This window comes from Triticum dicoccoides, chromosome 5A (assembly GCF_002162155.2).
Source record: "Triticum dicoccoides isolate Atlit2015 ecotype Zavitan chromosome 5A, WEW_v2.0, whole genome shotgun sequence".
Taxonomy (NCBI): domain Eukaryota; kingdom Viridiplantae; phylum Streptophyta; class Magnoliopsida; order Poales; family Poaceae; genus Triticum; species Triticum dicoccoides.
The window spans coordinates 62,603,169-62,609,772 of NC_041388.1; positions in this window are offsets into that span (position 1 = coordinate 62,603,169).

A 6,604-nucleotide genomic window follows, 5' to 3' on the forward strand; every position below is an offset into this window, starting at 1 on the left:
CTTGGAACAAGCGGGTAGCTATCTCAAAAAACAATCAACAACTAAAAAAACCGCGACCTGGCATGTAGTAGTACACAATTTTAAATGATTATTTTGATGGAGTGAAAAAGGAAAACTACCCCATTACGTATATATAGGCCGGAGCCTCCGCGCTTGCTTGCTAGGGTTGCTCTATTCACACACTCTCCTCCTCTCCAGATCTAAACAAGATAGGGGTAGTAACACTATCTTTCTCCCTTCAAAAAACGCTGCCTTCCTATCCTCACCGCTGGTTACAGATTCGGACGTATCCCCCTCCGCCGGTGAAGGGGAGGAGGGGCGGCGTTTAGGCCGTCGTCGACAGCGAGGGAGGAGACCCACTGCCGGCCGCACCGTTATCTCTGGCTGAGCGCCGGTGCGGGAGGTCCTCCGATCCCTTCGTTGTTGCCTGTGGGCGGATCCGGCCTCCCGCCGCCCACCTATCCACACCCCGACGACCTTCAGGTATATCTTCGTTCAAAACCGCCTTAGCTCTACTTCCCCAGCTCACTACATTGCTGCATGTGCATCATTTTCTACGTCTCAGCCCCTCTCGATAGGATGGTCAAGTGTCACATATTTTTTTTTTCTATTATTAGAGGTAAATCTACTTCATGGAGTCGAATCTTGTACTCCCTCCGTCCGAAAATACTTGTCATTGAAATGGATGTATCTAGATGTATTTTAGTTCTAGACACATCCATTTTGATGACAAGTAATTCCGGACGGAGGGAGTACTTGGTTCAAACAAGAAATAAAGTGGGGGTGGGGGAATTTAGTATGTACATCGGACTTGGTACAAACAGGAAGGAAAGGGGGTGAAAGTAGTACAAACTGGTCATCCAACCGGCTCTCTTGGTCGAAAAGGGAAATATAGGGGTAACGTTGTACACAGTGGTATGACCAGGACTAGATTTTCTATCCACACATAGGAGTAGGTGGCTAGAGTGAACAAAAATGGGACCAACCCAGATATGTTTCTTGGATGTTTGTTTCTCGGGGAAACAAACTATGAATCACCACTTTATGCCCTTGTTTACGTACATGGTGCTGGACTGCTGGTGCACCCACTATTCTTAGTCTAATGTCCCTAGTAAAAATGAAGCCATGCCACTGTTATAAGCCATGACAAGTTTAGCCAAATGTTTTTGCCTGTAATTGTTTGAGACTCTGACTGTTTCCTCTGTGCCTTTTTGTGCAAACAGGGATATCCAGTTCACCTGGTTGCTATTGTGGCCTTTTGGTGCACTGCACAAAACTCTTCTTAAAAGAAGTGAATTTTGTGTTGTTTAACTGGAATGTTGAATGGAACAGTTGGTTCATTTTGGTGCAACTGCACAAAGGGAGATCTGTGTTCCAATCCTCATCATCCATATTTGCGCCATAACCTTCCTTTAGGTAAGAATGATATTTAATGCATGTGTTCATCTCTATTTTCCAACTGCCATGAGAAAATAATGTTGTTTTTTACTAGTACACTTGTACTCCCTCACTGACAAAACCAATTCTAAATTAGAAGGCCAATCATGTACTTGGTTTCACCAACTTGTGAGGAGAAAGAGACATAGAGCATGAAGAGGAAGAGGAAGAAGAATAAACAGTGCCAAGGCGATCTTGCTGAAGCCAGAGGCCTCAGTCAAGGCCATTAAAGGGCTCCAGTAACGACTACCTTACATGTGAGACGATCCTCCAGGGAGCCCTTCCACTTCCAATGTCTCACTTAATTAATTAGGAGTACTTAAGTACCACTAATTTATTACTGCCTAATTTTCCTGTTGGAGTTAAACAAATCTTTAGTAGGACCCTATGATGAATCATGTACGTGTGTATGTTTGTCTATGGAGGTGAATCATGTGGTGGAGCAGGGAGGGAATATTATTAGTGTCAATTTATTGCTATTGTTTTGCATGTCAATTTATTGTCATTGGTTCAATGAGGCAATGTTTTGCATATTGTCCATCATGAATTTGATGCTACTGTTTGAGTAATATGCTAATGTCTTCCTATCCTTTCTCACTAAGCTAATGAAGGTTTCACCTTGTTCCTACTTGTGCAAACAGGGATCATGTTGTGCCAATCATACATTTTAGTGGAACTACACAATACAATACAATGAACTGTATCCCAGCCAGTGCTTTAACTCTGCTGGAAGTTCTTGATAATCTTTCGATATAATCTCAGCACTGGTAAACAAGAGTGATTTCAACTATACATTTGAAGTGCACAAAAATATATACTATTGTGTGATTCCAGTGAGTGCTTTATCATCTCTTATGGGACTACATGAATAAGCTTTTTTTCTTAGGTTGGTACGGGCCTAAGGCCTTCATCCATATTAGTTTGCTGTCATCTCTATTTGTATCATGCTACTATCATGAGAAACTCCTTTATCTTTGCACGTTAAAGTTTTGCAACCTATGATAAATGGCAATGCTTTGAGTGTTGACTTGAGCTAATTGGCACTGATTAAATAAACTAATACCTCTCTTTAAGCAAGACCACTATGTTGCTAACTTTACACATTAAGATAATGAGGGTGCTTCTATTTGTTAGTGTATGTTTCATCAACTAGTCCCACTATTACAGGAATCTCACTCTCTCAATATATGTGCCAACAGGGATGCTCGATTTTTGGTGGAACTGCACAAAAACTTTGGGTGCTTCATTGCCTCGACAGCTTCCGTCCTTTCCTGTCAGTCGCTAATCTCCGCTTGCTTTCTTCCTTTGATGTCAGTCGCTTGGCTTATCTCGGCTTCCAGTCAAAGGAAATAGTAATTGATATGCTACCTCACACAGGTTGGTACTGGTCTTTATCCTGATTATTGTGCATGTCATATTTATTGGTAATTTGGTATTGTGCTACTATTTGCCGATTTCATAAAGGAGTAATTTGGAGCCTGAACTCGCAGGCAAATCATTACATCGGGTGGTTTTAGTAGAACTGCACAAAATGATCAGATGGACAGGTACTTATGATGCTGCTATGTACTCCAAAGTTCACTCAGACAAGCATCAATGTTGACAAGAAGTGCCTATATTCATTCGAGTATCAACCGGCGTCAACCAATTGTCAAACTCCAAGTATTAGGAGAGTGAACGCCAAAAATATTGCTTGGTGCATAGCCCAAAAAAACGCAGTCCAGTCTTTGGTCCCAACTTGTGCCTTTTGGTTATCGGCACATATGGTAGCGAACTATATGGCATGGAGTCTAAATATTCCAGACAAGTTGGTTGACGCGTAGATTCATCTCGCACTTAATCGGTCTGCACGCCAGGGATGCTCCATTTCAGTTGAACTGCACAAAAAATTTGGGTGGTTCATTTTCTCAACCGCCTCCTTTCTCATCTGCAATGTAGAATTTTGGCAAGATACAGGACCAAGATGAGCCGGTAAGCTAGTTGGATGAAAGTAGTGGCCAAGTTGCTCAAACCTCCCTCGGCACGAGGCCACTATTTGAGGATAAACCTACAAGCAAAGTTCAGATTGTCTGCGCTGCCTCTTATGTACTCGAAAGTTTACTCATACAAGAACTAATTTTAGCAAGCAGTACCTCCAATTGAACACCATTTACCAGTCTGTACCCTAGGTAATTAAAGTTCGTCCATGGATCATGTTGGCTGTGATCTCAATCATTTGGATGCATAAACATACTGAACATGTGTATATCTGAATCTTTTTGTGAATTATGTATGAATATTGTCGTGTGATCTATCAATCATTTGGATGCATAGATATGCTGAGCTTGTGTATATATGAATCTTTTGAGTTGTTGATAGTGAATGTTGGCTATGAATATGAATGTGTCCTGTGAACCTGAGTTTGATATGAATGTTTACCTTTTCTGTTGTATTTGTGTGTGAACTTGTTAGTATGCCTACTGTGGGGTATAAAACGCAGGTCTCTTATAAAAGTAATGTTGGGTCCAATTTATGTTTTCCCTTCTAACCACATTATATATACTAGCAAAAGGGCCCGTGCGTTGCAATGGGAAAAAAATATGGCACGCACTTACGTTCTATTCTTCTTTACCGGGTCTGTCATTACATGTGCTCCGGTGTAATAACATCATAAATTACCAAACTTCCTTAGGAGTTTTTGTCTCAGGCACCACAGTGAGAATGATTGACAATATGAGCATCACCAGCCTGAAGAAAGTTGTTGCTGTTCTGACCGGCATGGCCAAGAGGATATATGATGCGCACTGACATCTAACAACAACATTTCTCATGGTTTCGGGTTTTTTTTCTGAACCAGTGCTATATTTGATTATTTCGCACAAAAAAGTTGTAATTCTTTCACTCCAACTACGGCCAACATGGCTCGTCATTCTTCCAAAAGATGTCCCTTATGATATTTTTTCAGAAAAAGGAGTGCATTATCTCCTTGCTGTCGTCTAACTGAAGGAAACTGAATGTGAAAATTTAAGTGTATATAGACTGGCCCACTCGGAGTGCATACAAAAATATTTTTATCCAAGTCGTCAGTGCCAACACTGTACCTCCAATGTCCATCTGCATCTACACGGCTAGGTCTAATCTTAAGCAAGAATGAAACTACAAAGCAAACTGAGATAACAGCATGTAGCCGACCCTGGGCAGCAGGTGGTCAGGGATCATCAGTAGAGAAACACGAAGTTGGCTGACGACCGCCGAGCATGGCCAAGCCCATCTCGCTCTCGTGGCTGTCGTGGTGGCTCCCGGGCCTCTCCGTGGCTCCTCCACTCTGATTCCACAGCCCAACCTCGGCATTCCGCCTCCATCCTCCTCCGCCCTCTATCCCGCGTGCTCCTCCACACCTCCCTCTCGAAGCCGACGGATCCGGCCTTCCCCTCGCTAGATCCGGTCCACCACAAGCCACCCTGCCGCCGCACTCGTGTCCATGTCGTGCGTGGTGTAGAGGTGACCAGCGTGTGGAACAGGCTGCATTGCAGGCATCTGCGCGCTGCGCCTCCGCTTCCTCACCCCGGTGAGCGTCGGACTTAACAGCTTCGTGCCGGACTGCCGTTTTGTTGTACAATTTCCCTTCGTTCTCATTCTGTGTTTGTTGATTCAAGAGGCTCGTTGTTGATATGAAATTTTCCTAGGTATATAAACTGGTAGACTTTCATGTAAGCAATCGAGGTGGGATTACTCCGAGTACATGTGTGAAAATCAGGTAAGGTACAAATACAGAAGCGTGCATGCAGGCCGAAACATGCGTGCAGGCCCAATAAGAGAATGTGGACGTGGACCAATTGGATGGACAAAGTTTTTAGTACCGCCTCACAGCAATTGGACGGACTGTCGATCAAAACTAACGGAAAAAACTGAAAGCGTAAATTCACGGAAAGAAGCGTATTGTGACGGTGAACCCAAAGAGTCAATCTGTGCTTTATTATTAGGGAAAGATTTATATTATTACTATTATCGTATATTTTATAGAGACTTATATATACATTATAAAACATCCCACATGTTATTAACTTATAAAAGTAAATGTTTAACGGAAGTTGGCAAGGAAAATCCTGGTTGTTTTTGACTCACAGGCAAGGAAAATCCTAGTGATTGCGTACAAAAGCTTGCAAAGATTTTAAGGACCAATTTAATAAAACGCGCTCATTTTTATTTTGAGCAATAGCTTGCTAATTTCTTAATTATATATATATATATATATATATATATATATAATGTGCCTCTCCGGTTTATTCTTTGATATTAATTGCACCTTCTAACATAACATTATACATATAACGAGCACACCTAATACGTGTATTTCAAGGAAGTGCAAATGGGCTGGGATTTCTTAGAAAATATAAATGGGCCTAATTGGCGCAAAATCATTTGTTCACCTAGCCCAACAAATGGACTATACATTCTAGAAAACATGGGTTAAATATATGCCACATTTTTGCAGGCTAACATGTAGGCCAATAGGTCGAAGCCTACGTAGGGCGTTGTCAACTTGGTCAACAAACGATTGTGTCATCCACAGCCATTGGATTTATATCCAATGGCTGGCATGCACCTTCAATCTCTCGTCTTCTTCCTCCAGCGTCGCCGGGACCGCCTGGTCCGGCCTCCGGCAGCTAGCGGCTCTACTTAGCACGCATCGTTGTGAAGCGCTACCCCACCGCCGGCCAGGCTATCCCTCCACCCCTCGACACCTCCTGTTATTCTCCACAGACTACAGCCTCACGCCGCAACAGAACCAGTTATAACCCTTCTCCTCCTCTCAATCTGCGACTCCACTGTCGTGTTTTCCCATCTCTGAGTCATTCCCGTTCGGGGCCTCGCTCGTCCACCGCCTCGCTGTGGCGTGGTCAACAAACGAGAGTCATCGGAAGAGGACTGTACGTGGAGAGCCTGACGGCTGGGACCCACGAGGTCCATGGTCACATGCAAGGAAAGTTCCACCTTATTAAGCTGAAAAAAATGTTTCCTCCACTTGACAGCTGGGACCCACCGGCTGTATCTTCGCACGGAAGGAAGTGCCTCCTTGTTTTGCGAAAAACATTATTCATCCCGTTGACAGCTGGGACCCGTCAGATTTGGTGACTGACTTGTGGGCCTACTAAGCGGACGTGTACGCATGGCTTTGTCAACTTAA